At 38.5% G+C, this 21,025-nt stretch overlaps 1 pseudogene; it reads right to left on the bottom strand.

Moving 5' to 3' along the window:
• Nucleotides 1-802: 802 nt before the first annotated feature.
• Nucleotides 803-21,025, bottom strand: part of LOC138992299 (cationic amino acid transporter 3 pseudogene) — a 39,426-nt pseudogene continuing 19,203 nt past the window's right edge.

Genomic DNA, 21,025 nt, shown 5'->3' on the forward strand with positions numbered 1-21,025 from the left:
GTAGCAATATCAAAAGGAAATTGTCCTATAGGTATTATTTCTCCCTAGTGTTAAAACTGTTTTTTGATCTAATATTATTTTTTTTCTTTTTCTAGATTCTTTTAATATATATATTTTTTAAATCCAGTGAAGCAGCTACAGATGCAATTAAAAAATAGACAAGTTCAAAAAAAGAGACAAGCCTGGCCGGAGTGGCTCAGTTGGTCGAGCATCATTGTGTGCACTGAAAGGTTGCCAGTTCAATACCTGACCAGGGCACATAACTGGGTTACAGGTTTGATCCCCAGTGGGGTGGATATTGACCTATTGATGTTTCTCTCTCCCATCGATGTTTCTCTCTCTTCCTCTCTTTCTCTCTCTCCCTTCCACTTTCTGACCATGCCCTAGGGCAGTGATGGCGAACTTTTTGAGCTCGGCGTGTCAGCATTTTGAAAAACCCTAACTTAACTCTGGTGCCGTGTCACATATAGAAATTTTTTTATATTTGCAACCATAGTAAAACAAAAACTTATATTTTTGATATTTATTTTATATATTTAAATGCCATTTAACAAAGAAAAATCAACCAAAAAAATGAGTTCGCATGTCAGAGGTTCGCCATCACTTCCCTAGGGTGAGGATTAAAAAAAATAACCAAAGAGACAAGAAACAGCAAAGAAAACCCTTCACTCTACAGAGCTGAGCTCTACTGGTGCCTTCCCCCTCTCACTACCACCACCCGCCCCCCCCCCCCCCATTGGAGACCTAGCTTTCCAGTGGTCAGGTGTTTTCTCCTTTATTGTGTGGGGACAGCAGACAGCATTCAGGCACTGCTGAGATCAAAGTCTACAGTTTGGGTCCTAGACCCGAGTAGGGGTTCATCACTCTTAACCTCTTTCATACTGTGCTTGATTTCATAGACAGCAAACTTGATCACCTACCAGACCCCGGGCCCAAGTACCAGCTTTCAGTTGCCTCATAAGATAAACATTCACAATGATGCTCATTAGTGGGAGGAGAGGCAAAGCAGGGAGCCTTAAAGTGAAGGGACGTGGAGCTCTGTGTCTGTCTCCGGATGACCCAGTGACCCCAGTAACCAGCATCAGGAGTAGCACAACCCCTGCAGTCCACACTGGATCTCCAGAAAGCAGTGGCATTGACCACTGGGCCAGCACCAGGCAAAGGACACTCTGGAGCAGAGCAAGCAGTGAGGAGCCAACATAAGCACCTGGGCCAGAGAGTGGGGTGGGGGTGGAGTTGTGTGGATAAATGGTGCCTGTGAGGTCAGCTTTTCTGTTTCGGGCATCCTCTCCTTCTGCAACTCCTGTTCACCCTCCTCAGTCTTTCTCTCCTGGCCAGGCCAATACCTGAATATGAGCACACACATAGGATCGGCAATCAAGGTCCCAACTGACATGAGGTCCACAAGATCTGTGAGTTCCAAGAAGAATGCCATTAATGCTGCAATAAAACCAGAGACCACAGTTCCTGTGATGGGTGTGTGCGCGCCATTGTGGATCCGGGCTAGGACACGTAACAGCAAGGCCATCCTTCACCATTGCATAGATCACCTAAGGCATGAGGAACATAGAGCCCAAGAGGCTAGTAGGAAGAGCGCAGAGGGATCCAATAGCCATAACATAGAGGGAAGGGGCCCATCCAACACAGAGAAATGCCTCAGGCAAGGTACGCTCAGTGTGAAGCTGGTAGTAAGGTATCATTAGCATGAGTGCCGAAGAAATACCCAAATACTCCAAAAAGCAGACAAACAGTGAAATCACAGTGCCCATGGGGATGGGACACTGGGGATTCTGAGCCTCCTCTGCAGTGGTAGCAATATAGTCAAAACCAACAAATGCATAGAAACAGGTACCTCTCAAGCTGAAAGGCCCAAATCCTCCAGAGATCAGAGAGCCCAAGCTAAAGGTATGGAGTCTTTCCTTGACCAGTTTGCAGTCCTCTTCTGTGAGCTTCTGGCTGTGCAGGTCCCCTAAATGAAGTCGGAGACAATGACAAAACCCAGAATCAAGAGGTTCAACACTGTGAACACTTTGGTAACCAAGATGGACTCAGGCCCCAAAAGCAGCATTCCAGTGAGCAACAACACCAGGCCCAAAGCAAAGGGGTCTGGATATTGTGCCAGGACATGGGGATCATGCAATGAGAGGCTACCGGCGGGGTCTGAGACATGTGGTTTCCCATCAGGCTGTCAAAAGCTGAGTTCCAGGCCCGGGCCACACTGGCTTCATCAATGACAGAAGGGAAGATGAGGTTCCAGGCAGTGGTGAAGGCCCAAAGTTCTCCCACAGTGACATAGATGTAAAGACATGCAGAACCAGATCGGGAACCCAGGCACCAAACTCTGCAGAGCATAGCCCAGCCAACACAGAGGCGAGAGCGACCACCACAAAGCAGATCACAGAGGAGGGTCCTGCTTTATTGTTGGCCACCTTCCCAGCCAGGACATCCACACCTGCACCTGGTGTGCTGCCCACTAAATGCAGAGTGCTCAGGCATCTGGCAAGGTGAGTCTTCGCCACGCCTGGCTCTCCTGTACGTCTGCATGCCAGCTTGTGACCAAATCTGTGAAGTTTTCTGCAAGGTCATCTAGCCGGAGATGAAGAGAATGCTAGGATCCAGGAGTGGTGAGTCTTGAGTTGGCTTCAGCGAAGTTGAGTGAAGCCAAGTTGGTTCAGAGGTGCAGGGTGCACTTGCTCAGGTTTCAAAGCTGCTGTTTCTGATCTAATATTCTTGTCACCTGGTTTACCAATGTATAGGAAGGTCCTCCAATATTGCCAAGGTAGTAACATACAAATGCTTTTCTCCTAAAGAAGAAACAGATGTACCTTGTCTTAGTGAAATTCCTACACTTTAAGGAACTCAAACTCTATTGCACTGATGGAAAAACAAAGATGAATATTCCCCAACCTCCATTTTGACCCTTACAACAGCAGTCTTTCTTGTTCTTTTTCTATTTTTAAATTTAAAATGATTACTTCACGTTTATTAAAGAAATTGTCTTGATTGTTTTAAAATTCATCTAAGCAAACAACTAATTTAAATTGTAATATATTACTTAAAGATATTTTGCCATCATTTTCTTGGTATCCTAGATATAATGTTGATAGGAAACAATTTGAAAAAGTTGATGAAACCATATGGATTAATTTGTCACATAACACTGACATGTAACTGAGTGACAGTAGTTGACAATAAGATATTTAAATACTTTTGTCTCTTCTCTCCTTTTGAAACAAGAAAAGCATGGTCATAATGTATGTGTATGTTATTTGTTCTGCTCTGTGGTTCATTTTTATGAGGAAATATTTATCAAGAACATGTAAATAGACCTGCTCACATATCTGTTTTAAACTGTGTTGTTTTTTTAGAAGTGAGTTCTGGGTTATGGATGCTAGTGCATAAATCTCTCAATATAGTCATTTATACCTCCTGACCCTTCCTGCCAGTGACCTATATAAGTTAGGAAAGGGGACATCATTTTAAGAATTGAATTTTCCTGGAAAGAGGGGAAAATAAAACCATAGATGTACGTGGCGTCTCAGAAGATAATGTGAAAATGGAAGGAAAGCAGCACACACTTCTCTCTCTGGGGCAGCCCAGTAAAGTGGGAAGTCAGGTTCAGTTATGGGGTGTGACTTGCTGCTTGGGACAATGTTGTTTGATACTTTCTGTCTTGTAATAATTTTTGATAATTGGAGGTAGGAAAAAAACTACTAATACCATGTTTGATACATCATTGACCCCACAGATTACTTATTAAACTATTGCTGAAACTGGCTCTTTATCTGTCATCTGTTAAGAAAGTAACAAGCTTACCTCATCTCCTATTTGTAGAGGATTTAATTTCTTCTAACAACTATACAATGCAAAACTTCTACAATTGCTATCTGGGGAATTCTGATCAATTTTATGTAAGAATGTCTCAGTCTGCAGGATGCTCTAAAGACAAATGAAGATGCCACATTCAGAATAGCTATATCAATAAAAAATTACGCATTTTAATTTTACTGGTTAATTTCTCCAAATGGAGAATACAAAGTAATGTTCTAAAATCGGGCCTGTGATGAAGGTTATACTATTTTATGCACTTGAATAAGTAGTAAAACATATATAATAATTTGGGAACAATGGCTCCAACAGCGTAGGCCACAGAGTTAATAACTAAAAATCACAATATAAACATTCTATGATCAAATAAATTTGGACGATGCTGGGTAAATAAAGTTAAATAGCTTGTTTTAAAATATGACCTCTTAAAGCTGTTAACATGTTAATATACATTTGAATGTACATGAGAGTGTTATAAGCAGTAAGCAGAAATTTTAAAAAATATTGATCAAGAATTTATTTTTAAATCAAAATCTATACTATTGGTGTTTTAATTTCTTTTTTTAAAAAAGGACTTTATCTCCCTCTTCTGAAACTTCTCCTTTCAATCTTCAGCCAGGTGAAGTACTCCCTATAGCATGATGCTATCCAGTTGATGTAGGTGTGACTATGTGCCCATTTTAGAGAGTCAGCATGCCATTTACAGGCAGTTCTGAGACTTGCAGCTAGGATTTCCTGACAGTGAACACTATCTTGAGATTGTCAATATATAATTTTATCCATTTATCCATAAGTAAGTCAATCTACAAATGACACTGTAAAATTTAACAGGTTCAACTCTGCTTACTCTTATTATATGAAAATACATTTTTACTTATATCTCTAAGGTGTTGAAAACTTTCCACTCATCTTGATAATTTAAGAAAAGGATGTGTGTGTGTTCTCTATTCCATATATTGCACCATTTACCGAAAATAGAAACAAAACCAGAACTTATCTCTAAAGAGCTTTACCATATGATATCCACCAGACTTGCAATAAATAATGTATCTATTTTTGAAACATGTCCAGGTTCTTCTTACCAGATGGCTAGCTATCACAAGATAAACCCATACTGTTTTTCCCAATTTCTTTGTGAGTTGGCATATATGGGGGAGGGTGGCAAAAGTAGGTTTACCATTGTGGAAACATGAAACAGAAAGTTTGTTCTTGTATTTTATTTATTCATGCTTGTATTATTTTCCATATGAACAACTGTGAACCTAATTTTGCCCCACCCTGTATATGCAAGAAGAGTTTGAAATGGCTGGTACATGTGGCTTTGAATCTCAAGAGTTATCCTCGCACCTTTAAAAAATATATATTTTTGTTCTGACAGAATTCATTCCTCACAAAGCCACATTGCATTACATTTTCCTCAATGCTTGATTTCCAAGGATCTGTTAAATTTACACATGGAAAAATGAGACTGATAGGAATTGCTATGCTTTTCTACTTTATAAAAGACTAGAGGCCCAATGCACAAAATTTGTGCAAGAGTAGGCCTTCACAGCCATGGTGGCTGCCTGGATCCCTCCCTTGCAGCCGCGGTGGCTTCCTCGATCCCACAGCTACAGCTCCGGCTTGGTCTGGAAGGTCATCCTGTCTAATTAGCATATTATGCTTTTATTATTATTATAGGTAATATAGGATGCATTCAGTTTCTGATCCAACATGTAAAGAACTTGGAAGTTATCTATCCTATCCACAGAACAAGAAAAAAAAAAACTGAGTAAACTGAAAAAATCAACTCTTTTTAGATACATCACAAAATTGAAGACACAGGGTAGACCACACTACCAAAACCTGGAGTGAAAAGTAAACACAGAGAATTACAGTTAAGTGTAGGAGCAGAAACCACTGCTGAAGGCTGGCAGCAACACTTAAAAGGTAATTAACCAATTGCTAGAGATTAAGCGTGGACCAGCTTGAGAAATAAAAATTCCTGAAGTCCATCTCTTTCATTAAATTTTATTTCTGGAAGCCCCACAAGTTTCTTAGGGTGAAGAGAGGAAAAAAATTCCCTCATGTTTCTGATAAAGGAGGGATGGTGGAATTAGCCCTTTCAAATATGTAAAGAATACTCTGTTTTCCTTAGCAAATGCTTGCCCTCAAGTGAGTGAATCTATTTTAACAGAGCCTGTCCAATCTGGGGGAAGGGAAAGGGCCAACTCCAGGCCTCTCTAGCTTTTGATGTGGGGGAAGGAATATACTGAACTCCAGTCTCACTCTCCAACTCTTTCTGTCTTACCTAGTAGGTAAAATAGTTCAGAACCCTTGTGGAGATCACAGCACAGGGATGACACTGGCATAAGAATAGACATATAGATTAGTGGGACAGAACAGAAAACCCAGAAGTCAAACCACCTCTCTATAGTCAGCTAATAATGAACAAAGAAGGCAAGAGCATACAGTGGAGAAAAAGCAATCTTTTCAATAAATGGTGTTGGTAAAATTGGACAAGTGCATGCAAAAAAAAAATGAAACTAGACCACCAACTTACACCATACACATGAATAAACTCAAAACAGATAAAGGACTTAAATGTAAGTTGCAAAACCATAAAAATCCTAGAAGAAAATATAGGCAGTAAAATCTCAGACATCTCTTGCAGCAATATTTTTTGCAAATGTATTTCCTAGGGCAAGGGAAACAAAGAAAAAAAAACAAAGCAAAACAAATGGGAGTACATCAAACTAAAAAGCTTCTGCACAGCAAAAGAAAACATCAACAACAAAGAAAGGGAACACACTGAATAGGAGAACATAGTATCCAATGATATGGCCAAGGCATCAGGCTCTTGGAACCCCCAAGGCTGATGGAGGGCAGTAATGAACCAATGGGTTTATTCAGAATCTTGTGAGATGAATTGATCCCTTCAACTCTACTTTCACATCTCCATGAGCAGTACACATGGGGCTTTTTTCTTAGCCAGCATCTGAGCATGAGGCTAAGAAAAAAGTCTCTAAAGAAATTGAAAAAAACAACCTTAGAGAAATAGGCCAGTTTGTGAGTTGGCACTTCATGGTGAGCTCCATATTTTCACATCTCCCAACATAATGATTACACATCCCGACCACCGCCCACCATAGCTGTGAGGACTACTAATTAACAAAGCTCTGTCCCACATACTCATAGACTCCGATCATATTTTTCTTACTATGATTTTTTACTATATAAAAAAGTAAGGATAGCCACACATTTGAAGTATGCTACCCATATGAGAGACAAAAGCAGAAAAAAAAAATAACCATGAATAAAACATATCAAATTTAGAGAAGAAAGCTTTACCTACAAATACAAAGGCACTCTAGTTACTATCCCTAGGGAGATAAAAAAAGATATTATCAATATACAACATGAAAAGGATACTGTTAAAAGTAACCCTTCAGAGAACAAATGCTTTTGAAGAATAAAATTGTAAGTGTTGAAATTTTATCTATATATAATGGAGGCACAGGGAATAAAGTTAAGGGACTCTGAAAAAGTGAGATAAAAAACAAAAAGTAAGAGAAAAGATGAGAAAGAACAAATCAATCTACAAATTTAAATATCCTATTAATAAAAGTATCATTAAAAAGGGAATAGAATAATGACAGGGAAGACATTACAAAGCATGTAATCCAAGATATTTAACAGGAAAGAGTTACACAAATATTCAAAACAGTCATCAGATATACAACCCAATTAATAAAAAAATAACACATATCAGGTACAGAGCTATGAAAATTTACAAAACCAAAAACATAAAGATGACTCTAATGCTTTCAAAAGATTATTCAAGAAGGTCACTTATGAAACCCTGATAACAGTCTAATATTAGACTTTTTATCAACAAACTCGATGATAGACACCACTGGACAAATCATTATAAAATAATGAGGAATAATATTGACTTTTTGTCATGAAAATAAAAACTCTATAACCTATCTTAGGAAGATGCTCTAGGCCAGCAGTTCTCAACCTGTGGGTCGTGACCCCTTTCACAGGGGTCACCTAAGACCATCCTGCATATCAGATATTTACATTACAATTCATAACAGTAGCAACATTACAGTTATGAAGTAGCAATGAAAATAATTTTACGGTTGGGATACAACATGAGGAACTGTATTTAAAGGGCCAGAAGGTTGAGAACCACTGCCTAGGCTGTGTTCCCTCAAAATAAATGACTTAAACCAACAAAGAAGTGACTAAACCAAGTTCTCCCTCCAGATTTCTTATACACTTGCAGTTGGATGGTTGTTAGCACTGGGCCATTTAAAGGCTTTTGCACTCACACGTCTGGCACTTGTGTTGGGACATCCAGACACCAAAAAACGGATCAGTCATCTGTTTCTCCATCTTAACATCACTAGTTTGGGCTTCCTCACAGTATGGAGTTATAGGATAGACAGAGCAAACATTTTCAAAGACCCAAAGAGAATCCAACAATGCTTCTTACAGCTAAGACTTAAAGGTCTCAGAAGGCATATATGCCCATTCTATTGATCAAGGAAGTCACTCAGTGCAGCCACAAGGGGAGGTAAGTCAGACTTCACCACACAGTGAGAGGAGTGTCACAGCCATCTTTACTCCAATGTAGCCTATTTATCCCCAGCTATTTCCTTTTTGCTCTTCTTCTCGCTCCACACATAACTCCAAATTAACATATACTGTTAGTCAAGGCTGATATTTAACTGGCACAAAGTGATTTTGTTGCTAAAATTTGAAATAGTTCCACACTGATTGGTAAATAACCTACCTGAGACCCAGATGGTCCTCCTAATGCCCCAGTTACCAAAATCCATTTCCCAGATCACCCCAAACAATCTCAGGATCAAGCAACTAAAATGCTTGGCTTGTTACAGGATACTAGGACATGCTCCATATGACCTTCAATTGTGGTTCAGTACCTATAACAAAAGGCATGTTCCAAAGGCACTGGGATTCCAGGGACCTCAGAAGTTTGGACCATGATCCACTTAGATGCCAATCTTGCCCTGAAAAGTGCCAGGAAGGCACCATGTATTTGTTTTTGTGACAATCAGCCCCCTGGCCTTCCAACCAATTTCATGTCAGCTCCCATACATGCACCAATAACATTCAGCCCTTCACATGATAGTTTGCATCTTGATGAAAGTTCTGGCATCTAGGAAACAAACCGTTGGTGCCTCTCCAGCCCTCATACAGTATGGCTGCCATTTCAGGCTAACACTCCTACATAACTGCTTAAGGAAATGAAGACATCCAGGTAGAGGGAGGGAGAGGAGGTGGAATGACAGTAACAAGGCTACCGCAGGCGCTGGCCTCCTGGAAGCCTGTCAACAGAGAAGCACCTCCGTTAGAGAAGAGAGGACTCAAAGCAAGGGACTGCTCCCAGGTGTGTGTCCAGGCTCCGGAGTAGTCTCAGGTTATGATTTCTCCTTTTCATTATTCCTATTGAATTTGGTTCCCATTTAAATGTGGTTTGGCAAGAACCATCAAAATTCCCATCCTTCATAGCCATTATTAGATTTTCACTTTATGAATAAAAGAAATAGCTAATTTTTACAGAGCATTTGATCCATGCAAGATGATTCTACAAATTTACATTAGATCAAAAGAGTACTATAATTTTAGCTCATCCCCATTTACAGATGAAGTAATTGAGACACAAAGAGATGACTTAAAAGATAAGTGGGAGAGCTGGAATTTAAATGTAAACATCCTGTTAAGAAGCCAGTCTCTTAAATGCCACGAGTTTCATGGGATTAAGTTTCATTTAATTAAATATGACATGGTAATAAACTACTTTTAGGACTTTTTTTTAATAATAGATATATTAAAAAAAAACATCCCAGACTGGATTGAACATTTTGAATATAATTGCTGTTAAATTAAGTAGAGGGAAAAATGCCTCAGCACCATGAACATTATTGTTGATATTAAGAAAAATTATCTACCTTTTGAGGCAACAAATAATCTAATCACTTTCAATTTAATGAATAAATTATTGGAAAAATTTCATATGGTTCCTTATGTCAAATTGCACAAAGTCACTAGGTAGCTACCATGAACCCATGAGCCCTGACACACACATACACACACACACACACACACACATACATACACACACACAGCACACACACATACACACACCACACACATACACACACACCACACACACATACACACACACACCACACACACACACTCCAAATAAGTTTATAAGAGCTATTTTTAAAAATTGATCAATTTCACTAACAATTTGTTTTATAATTTTGTTACTTGTAAAATATCTATAATTTTTCATGCTAAAAACAAGTTTATTAACTGTTATATATACATATATATGTATCATAGATGTTTATTTAGAAATTAAAATGTTTCTTTAGAAATTGTGATATATAATAATACTATTATTGTAATATATTATTAATATTGTTAATAGTAATATTATTACTCAATATTACTGTATTGATTGCTAAAAATATATTAATTTGGATGGGGTGTTTTTACTTGATATCTAGACAGAACCAAGAATGATGAAACATTTAAGAAAAAAAGCAAAAAAAGAGTCATTAATCTTATAAAGCAGAAAAATTTTAAACTCCAAGAACTTCAGGAATAGAAAAGAGTTAATACAAGTTTATGTGTACCAAGAGATGAAAAAGATTGAAAATCGTGGCCTAGACTCTTAATCCTGAAGTTGCAACATTGTTTTAAGTGATGGGTTGTTTGCATCAACTCTATTTAAAATGCACATCAACTTATCTAGACTCTAGAAAAAAATATATTGAAACTAAGCATATGACCTAACATTTATTTTGTTTTTTTAAAAATTTTTAATAGTATAATTCTTAAATTTTAACTGTAATTATCTATCAAAAATAAATACACACTTTCCAGGCACATTTGATTGCCCAGAGTAGCCTTATGATTGAGTTCCGACAAATAGAACATGAGGTGCATTGCAACTTTCAAAGTGTACACCTAAGGAAATGGTGTACTATTGACCTTTCCCACTTCTGGGTGCTGGAAGATTCTGCTAAGGAATCTCCTTGAGCATGTAAACAAGGCACCACCCTGGTGATAACAGAACAAAAACATAGAAGACTGGGTTCCTATCTCTGGAGTATTTTTATTTGTGCCATTGTGAGGGAAATAAATAAACATATGAATTTAACATCTATTTTTAGCTTTACATGATTATATCAATTGTAAGTATATACAGTATTATAAAGAATTTGGTTCCAGCCCTAACCAATTTGGCTCAGTGGATAGAGCATCAGCCTGCGGACTGAAAGGTCCCAGGTTCGATTCCGGCCAAGGGCATGTACCTGGGTTGCGGGCACATCCCCAGTAGGAGTGTGCAAGAGGCAGCTGATCGATGTTTCTCTCTCATCAATGTTTCTAACTCTCTATCCCTCCCTCTTCCTCTCTGTAAAAAATCAATAAAATATATTAAATAATAAAAAAAAAGAATTTGGTTCCAGAAGAAGGGCTGCTGTTACAAGGTGTCTATGTGGCAGGTCTCAAGGACACAGGTGCTGCTGGCCAGAGGTCAGTTACCTTTGTTGTGCAAAGCAGAATGTGAGTAACCAGCCTTCTCCACCAGACCTTTCTGTGATAATGGAAATTTCAGAAGTCAGAACACAGGCCAAAAGAGTCTGTAGCTTGAGTGGATACTATAGTAATAAAAAAATCAGAATATTAGGAAGTGTTGGTTTCTTATTAACATTTGTAGCAAGGTCCAGTTACAGAGACAGAAAATTTCCAGGGGGAGATATTAGATAACGCAGTTTTGATTACAGAGATTGTTTTAGTCTCAACCTATAATCTATTTTGAACAAAATTCTGATCATCTCAACCCTAGTGAGGTTAATAAAGCAAACTCTTTGTGTAAACCAAACCAAAGTAATAATAAGTGACCGAAGAAGCAACATTAGAAGCGAGTAAGTCTGTGGCCTCACACTTTTAAGCAACATCAATAAGAGCTCTTTTTTCTTTTTTTCTTTTTTGATTTTGTTAATCCTCACTCCAGGATACTTTTTCCATTGATTTTTTTTTTTTTTTTTAGAGAAAGTGGAAGAGAGGGAAAGAGGAAGGGGGAGAGAGAGAGAGAAAGAAGCATCAATGTGAGAGAGACACATTGCAGGCACCCTGACCCGGGCCTGGATAAACCTGCAACCCAGGTATGGGTCCTTGACCAGAATCGAACCCACCACCTCTTGGTCTATAGACCGACATTCTAACCATTGAGCACACTGGCCAGGACTAAATATGAGTTCTTTTGCAGGCAATGAAAAGCAGCTAAACTTCAAAATTCAGACAGAGCAATTCAGATTTCTATCCTACCTAAGCCTTTATTTCAGACAGCTTCAAGGTAGCCTCCATGAAGGAATGGGGGATAAGAAATGCACAGAACAGGAGTAAGGTAACTGTTCAGGATTAGACATAACCTTGCCCGTGTCTCTTCATTTATGGTACTGTACCGAAGTAAATAGACACAAAACCTACTATGTTTTCAAGGGACTACATTATCAACCAAAATTATACGTCTAGCCTGCAAAAACCTAAACTTGTTTGACTGTCAAAATCACTCCTAGGTCCCAGAGATTGTACCAACATGAAGTAAGTTGTGAAATAATTTAAACCCTTAAGGAGAGAGCATATACTGTCCATTGGCCAACTCAACTATGGAGGTAGGAAGTAATAGGTAAGGAAGAAACTCCTCACAATGAAGATGATGGATAGGGGAGTACGTGACAGATAATTGACCCCAAGGCTATGACATGGACCAACCCAGGAATCTTCTCTATTGTTGCTCAGGGGTTTGCAGGTCTCTCAGCAGGATGTGATAGGTGCTTTGGATGACTGAGTGCTATGTGTTTTCTATTATTCCTTATTCCATGTGGGAGTTTTTCTTGTAGTTATACTATTTCTATTTTGTCACTGTATATTTAATAAAGGTAGGGAGAGAGAGAGAAAAAGAGCTTAGTTTTTAGGTTGCCAGACCATGTACAGTTTTGTCCATACATCTAGTTGCTGAAATCAAAATCCTTAGTCACTCATGACATCCTATTACCTCTATGTTCTAAACACAGAGTCCTCGCTTATCTTCACATACACTGATCCAACACTAGCCCAAACCATATTTATCTTTTAATTCAACTATTATACTAACCTTATTACTAATCCCTTCTAAATGCTCTCTATACTCTATTTTCAATGAATCACCCAGAGAAATCATTTTAAATATTCGTAAGATAATGCCATTCTGCTCAAATCTCCTCAGTGGCTTCCTAACCATTTCAATCTCATTAAAAGTCATTTGTGACAACATGGATGGACCTTGAGAATAGCATGCTAAGCTAAATAAGGCAGTCAGAAAAAGTTAAGAACTATCTAATTTCACTCATATATAGATATAAAACTGAGAGCAACAAGCTAACAAACAAGAAAAACAAACAAAAACTCATAGACAGACAACAGCATGGTCATTACCAGAGGGAAGAGAGATGAGGGGGTAGTGAAGGGGGCCAAATAAATGGAGATGAAAGATGATGTGTCTTTGGGTAATAGGCACTCAGTGCAGTATATAGACCATGTATCATAGGAATGTACACTTGAAACCTATAAATCTTAATAACCAATGTCACCCTAATAAATTTAATTTAAAAAAGAAAGAAAATTATAAGTCCACTGGAGGAAGAAGAAGAAGAAGAAGAAGAAGAAGAAGAAGAAGAAGAAGAAGAAGAAGAAGAAGAAGGAGGAGGAGGAGGAGGAGGAGGAGGAGAAGGAGAAGAAGCTCTCCATAATCTGGCCTCAGTTTACTCTTTAACTTCATCTTCCTATGTCGCTCCCCTTAATTTACATGGCACAAGCCATGCTGTTCTGTTTATTATACCTCAATGACAACTCTTTAACTTTTAGCTATTTCCTTCCCGGAGACACTTGTCTCTCTCATATCCAGATGTAATTGTGTGTTTTTATCTTTTCCTGTTCACAAAATCTCAAATTTCAGGAACATGCGGGAGCCTACTTTTGCAAGCTTATGATAAGTAATCAACATTTTGGAAAATTTTCAAGTAGGTTGACATCACATTGGTAGCTTAAAATTGGTGAGAGTATTTACAACATGGAAATTGGACAACACTATAAATCAGGATTTTTTCCCCCCAGAACTGATTTGTAAACATTTACCAGCATACTACTACTGATTGCCTTTACTTCCTCTATCCTTTTATAGTACTAATAATCTTCTAGAAAACACCTTAACATACCTATTTTTAATGTTTAGTATTTACTGTCTGTCTTCCCTATTAGAATGAAGAACTAAGTGTAGACTTTTTAATTTTGTTCACTGATGTAGGTCTCTAATGTATCTCTACTCAGAAAAGCACTGATACCTAGAAGTCACTCAATAATACCTGTGGGATAAATGAGCCATTATCAATACAAACCCTTTGATTGCAGCTAGGAACAAGTATGCCCAAAAGAAAGAGTACACTTCCCAGATTCCTTTGAAGTTAATCATGCTCAGTGGCCATTTTATGGCCAATATGATATGACTGTAAGTGATGTGTTCAACTCTTGCACTATACCTATACAGGGTAGGGATAAGCCTTCAATTTGCAGTACAGATATAGATAGCCATGTGCCATCTCAGACCATTTGTCTGAGGCAGTGCTTATATAGATGTCAGTGTGAGATTATTAAATGGTCATGGATCCTGGATGTTGAGGTGCTACAGTAACAGCCCGGGAGTGATAATGCTTAGATTGTTATTTAAGAGGTAAATAAAACTCCATCTTGTATAAGCCAGTGCTTCACACCATTTTTCACCTTGTGGCACTGTGAATGTTCCCCCACATCCCGCGTGGTTCAGGGTTCAGGATCTGGAAGAGAGGCCGCACGCAAATGAAAGAGATGAGACAAGAAATAATTTGGAAATATTGGGGGCCAGGTGGGCAAGCCCAACTCAAGGGGAAGGACTTCCACTGGTGCCCATGCCTCGCCAACCTTTTATTCAACTTTGGATACACATCTAGTTCTTAGTCAGGCAGGCCATTGCAGTAACAGACAGACTATCTTAAAGGTCAGTAAATATTAGAAGGATTTACTCAGGAAATAGCTTGAGCCCCCATTATTTGGACTAGGCAATTGGTGCATAACTCTGGCCCTTGCCATGGGTTCAAGGTTCACCAGCATTTCCGGGATCCTTGTTTGCACTTCTCTGCTAGTGAAGACAATGGGCGGCTTCCTGCATGGCACAGTTAGAAATGCTATCTGCATAGCACGCTGGGCAAGTAGCTGAGGTACCAAGTCCATCATCTCCTGGCACACAAGTGTCCTATGGCACAACTATTGCAATACTTCACTTTCTGCCAGTGTTATTTGATCTTTCTTGCAGTAGCCAGACAAATAGTCTAATTAACATAGAAAACCATCCACTTTGTTGACTAATTTGTTCATTTACTCAAAATAAATGGATTGCAACCACTCCCTTTGTTACTGTATAAGATTGCATTATGTTAGAAATGTTAGAAGGGTTAGGTTCTCAGCTCTATTCCTTGGCTAGGCTGATTCCTTTTTCTGTAATACAGAATCATTTCAGTGTCTCTTTCCCAGTTAATTTCTACCAATCCTTCGGGTTTAAGTTAAAAAATCACTTTCTTAGAAAGGCATCCCTAAACTCTCAGACAAAATCATTTCCCCTGATTATATATTTTTCTGTGCTTTTTATTGGTCATACTGTCTAAAACAACTTGGTTTATCTGTGTCACTGGTTAATGTTTTTCTATCATAGAGAATAAAAGGTAACATGTCTGTTTTGCTCACCATGGTACCTGGTAAGCATTCAATTAGCATTTTATTACAAAACTAGAGGCCCTGTGCACAAAAATTTGTGCACTGGGTGGGGGGGTGGGGGTCCCCCAGCCCGGCCTGTGCCCTCTCACAGTCTGGGACCCCTTGGGAGATACCGACCTGCTGGCTTAGGCCTGCTCCCGGGTGGCAGAGGGCAGGCCCAATCCCTAAGTGCAGCCCCTGGTCGGGCTCAGAGCAGGGCTGATTGTGGAGTTGGGGCGCTGCCCCGTCATGCACAGAGCAGGGTGGATTGGGAGGTTGCAATGCCACCCTCAGTCACTCTCAGGGTAGACTGATTGGGGGGGTTGGGGCACTGCCCCCTGTTACACTAAAGGCAGGGTCAATGGGGAGGTTGTGGCGCCACCCCCTGTCACGCACAGAGCAGGGCCAATCAAGGGGTTGGGGCCCTGCTCCCTGTCACTCACAGAGCAGGGCCCATCAGGGGGTTGGGGCACTGCCCCCTGTCACTCACAGAGCAGGGCTGATAGGGGAGCTGGGGCACCGCCCCCTGTCACACACAGAGCAGGGCGGATCAGGGGTTGGGGCGCTGCACCCTGTCACACTCAGGGTAGAGCCAAAGGGGAGGTTATGGCTCTACCCTGTCACACACAGAGCAAGGCCCGTGGAGGAGGGTTGGGGCGCCACCCTCTATTACCCACAGAGCAGGGCCGATCAGGGGGTTGGGGCACCACCACTGTCACACTCAGGGCAGGGCTGATGGAGAGGTTATGGTTCTACCCTGTCACACACAGAGCAGGGCCGATCAGGGGGTTGATGTGCTGCACCCTGTCACACACAGAGCCGCAGGGCAATCGGGGGATTGGGGAGCTCCCCCCTTATCAGGCACAGAGCAGGGCTGATCAGGGGGTTTGGGCGCTGCCCCCTGTCACGCTGATCCCAGTGCCGGGAGGCATATTACCCTTTTACTATATAGGATAGAGGCCTGGTGCACGGGTGGGGGCCGGCTGGTTTGCCCTGAAGGGTGTCCTGGATCAGGGTGGGGGTCCCCACTGGGGTGCCTGGCCAGGCTGGCTGAGGGGCTGAGGGCTGTTTTCCCGCTGGCAGTTGACTAAAAGCTTCCAACTGCTCCTTGTTTTCTTTTTTTTTTTTTTTTTTATTCTGGGCCAGCTTTAGCTCTGAGGCCTCGCTGCTGAAAACAGGGATACAATGTTGCGGTCCGGGGCTGACTGAAAGCCTGTTTTGTTTAGCTTCTTATTTGCAACATAGTAATAGTTGCTTAGAGTTGCAGTTGAGAGGCCGGCAAGTGAGGCGGGGAACGTTGGAGTTGCAGTTCCTGGAGGAAGCAAGCCTCCCTGCTCGCTTCAGTGCATGGCTGCCGGCCACCATCTTGGCTGACAGTTAATTTGCATAAGGATATGCTGATTAGCCAATGGGAAGGGTAGCGGTCGTACGCCAATTACCATGTTTCTCTTTTATTAGTGTAGATGACCCAATAAGATGGCACTTGCCATGTCAAGTTTTAGGTGTTCATGTGAGCATTAACTGAATTATGACACTTTAATAATAGTACTATAGAAATATAAGTATATATAACTAAGTGGCTTAACTATGAATTTTGCAGCACGATACATTATTATGTAGAAATAGGCCTTGTTTGTTTTTATTTCATTAAATGATATAATTTTGCTTACTTGTATACTCAGAGGTGTTTAACAATAAAACAATATTTTTTTTCATTATTTCATTCTCATTTATTAAAATCAGTGCAGTTATATTTTTAATTTATGCAGAATTTTGTTAGAGTCAAAGCAAGATTTGGGGTTTGATACAATCCTGAATTAAAGATGAGGTGGAGCTATTGACATTTTATAAGTCTCCATAGACAACTTTTAATATTTGGTAAACAAGATGAGCAATTTTGAGAATTAGTGAAAAGCTTTGGAATATCATAATTCCCCCTAAACCAGAGTTTTGGAACTAAGTACGTGTGGATCTCATACCAGAAGGTGACCTTTAATTTAAAACTTCCTGGTTTTATGCAATTTGAGCTCCTGAGAATTGCTGTCTACCAGCTGGTAGCAAAGCACCGTTACAGAGTTAAAAACAATCTAACTTCATTTATCACAGTTCCTAGGACTGATTTACACTCTTTCATTTACTCTGTCCATCGCTAAGTATTTCATGAATACTTATTTTGTTCCAAGCACTGGATACACAGTCCCTGTGTTGTCACATTGCCTAAAATCTATTGTGGAGAAAATACAATAAATACAAAAAATAAATAAATAAAACAAATGCATAACATAAATATGACAAGTTCAGAAAACAGTTCTATGAACAAAATTAAAGGGGACAGAGCGTGATATTGGAGTCATATTTCTGCAAAGACAATGCGAAGGAGGTTGCTTCAGGTTCTCAGTAAAGTGCATTTTAGCATTTTATTGAATAGTCATTAAATAATTGCTAACTATGTAAAAGGATGTATGCATATAAAATATGTAAGGCAATTATTGTGTAAAGATATGAATATGCAGAAATTAACAAGTTATGTTTGTTAGGATATTGTGAATTTTAAAGTCAGAAAGTGATTCAAATAACATTGGAATCTCTGCTTCTTTGGTAAAGTAGGAAAAATAGCTAAATTCATAATATTATTATGATCCTTTAAGGGTTTTATGTATATAAAACAGATAACAAAATAACTTGCATATGCTAGTATCTGCTTTTAAATAAAATTGCTTTTTCTTTATTGGGTTTACTATAATATAATATCTCACATGGTACAAATATTAAGTATTTTCCCAAAGGGAAAAAATGTAAAGAATATAAATTGAATCTCCTGACTCCCTGTTTTTAATATCTTAAACATTATAAATAAATTAGTGAAAAGTTATTTCTAAAACTTTGTAAAAAAGAATATTGGTGGGAATGATGGTTGGTTTTGTTTATTCAGTTTTCCTATGTTTTCCCTCTGGATTCCAAATTTTTGAGTAGCACACTTAAACAGTGATACATTGCCTTATTCAATCCATGAGAAGAGGGCTGTATAGTTTTAAATTGGTCCCAATGGAAGTAATAATAGAGTCCTTGGGGAATGTGGTAACAAAAAAGAGAACAGTTATTCTTTGGCCATACCTATGATTCTAAGCAACTTGTTTGTGTCTAGCATGCTTAGTAAGAATATTAATACACACATATATGCATATACATATATGTGCATATTGAAATATATATGCAAAGGAAAAATTTTTAAATAATGATTAATAATAACATCTAGAAATAGTTTCAAAGTATAATTGAGTGCCTTCTCATTTATATCTAGTAATTTCATTATAGACATAGAAAGGAATACTGGGAGTATGTGCGTGTGTGTCTATGTGTTGTATGTACACACACACAAATATGGATATAGGTAGTCAGGTAGATAAAGATATGCTGTAAGGATAGAGATACGTAAGGTCATACATTTGCACATAAACTAACATACGCACACTGAACAGCACTAATTTAGATTTACAAATAGGCATTTGTGATTTTAGTAGACCATTAGTCAATATTCTGTTATTCTTCAGTGTGAGTGAAATATAGCCAAATGAGAACTTCAGTTTATGAGAAAGTCTCTCTGGTTGACATAATTTAAAATTAAAGTGATGAGTGTGAAGATATTTTAACAGAAGCTGGAAAAGCAAGACCAAATATAACTATTCTGATAGTGTAGGCATCTATATTCATGTTGAGATTTGCGCTCCATATTTTAAAAATTTACAATGTGTAATCATGCTTTTCTATAGTAATAGCTTTTTCTTTCCTCTCCAAAGAAAGTAATGATTTTTAAAAATCAGAATGAAAAGAAACTTAAAAAACAAAGGCTTTCAGATTTAGTACTGCAACAATGCCTTGCTTTGCCAGATGTTTACTTGTTAAGGGTTAAAGCAATCAAATAAGCAATCCAGAAGACTGATGCCTCCCTGTGGAAAAATGTCTTGTCTGTTTCTATGATCAAAGAGAGAAATAAATATCATGTGAACTATAGTGAGAGTTAAGTATTGTAAAGAAATTGATATATTATTTATAAAGAAGAGTAATCGACAATGAATTTGAAATAAGCATCTTTTCAATGGTAATATTACATGTGTTTATCACTGCTCAGGAAAGGGGCAGGTATTAGAAAGTGCCAGGCATAAAAACTTATACTAGTGCCCACCAGAATCATGCAGAGTTGTTGACCTTATTACGCAGAAATTGTGTCCATCAGATCTTTGATATTTCTAATACCTACAGTGATTAAAGGAAAACATTTAATTTTTCAAAAAAAAAAAATTGGATGTGAGCCCATCTGGCTGCGACTCTGGCACTCCAATGATCACCAGGGTTGATTCAGCTGAACTAGGTGCTAGATCAGTGTCCCTTTCCTCCCTCACTGCTCCATGTGCAGCTCCCCCGAAGCTGTGATCTAGGTCAATGGCAATGACCTTCTGGATAGAGGAAAAAATAGTACTACTGAAGATTTCAAGTGGAAAATTTGAAAATTGATGCAATTCTTTAGGCCTAATTTTTTTATTTGTGAATTCAAGAAAATACATTGGTTTTAGTGCTCCAAACAAAGATATAGAAGCATAATTTTCCTCTTTTTAAAGAGCAAAAATTAAATTCTCATTAGAAATAAGAAAAGGATTTTTATGAAGTCCAAGTGAGTCATTGCATCTATCTTTATAGTGAATACAGGAGTTTAATTTAATTCCGCTGTTCAACTATAAATGGAAGAGAATGAATAAAAATTATTAAGAATATGAAATAGCAAAAAATGAATTATAGAAAAATAGAAGAAAGTATGTTTAAAATGACAGCATTATCACATTCACATTATGATATTAATGTCAGGAGTAGTTGCCTTCATTATCCTTTATATATTCACTCTTTGCTATTTTTCATATCATAGTCTCAACCCCTCATATTGTAAGTTTTAATCAAAGTAACTAACTTGTCTTTAAGGAAAATAACTAACAACTTTAAGCTGATTTTTGGGAACTATTTGTCATGCGTAAACATTTTAGCAAAACTGCAAGGACCATGAACCCACATAATAAAACCCTCTATAGTCACACACTTCCTTTTATACTTTCTAAAACAGGCAAAAATGGATAATTGCAACATTATTGTTTTTAACATAACCTAAATGCATAATTACAATATTAAACAGAATTAAGAAGCAAGTGGCTGGGACAAATGTGGCTTGGTATCTCCCTCTCAAGCAGGGTAATTTGAGTTTTTAAATGTTGAACTATAGCATCAAGAGAGAAAAAGTGGATGCTGTCAAACATCACACCAGGTTGGCCCAGAACAGGTGTGTTATATCTTCCACATG

Source organism: Myotis yumanensis, unplaced genomic scaffold, assembly GCF_028538775.1.
Source record: "Myotis yumanensis isolate MYYU_CA2020_CCGP unplaced genomic scaffold, mMyoYum1.0.hap1 SCAF_1, whole genome shotgun sequence".
Classification (NCBI taxonomy): domain Eukaryota; kingdom Metazoa; phylum Chordata; class Mammalia; order Chiroptera; family Vespertilionidae; genus Myotis; species Myotis yumanensis.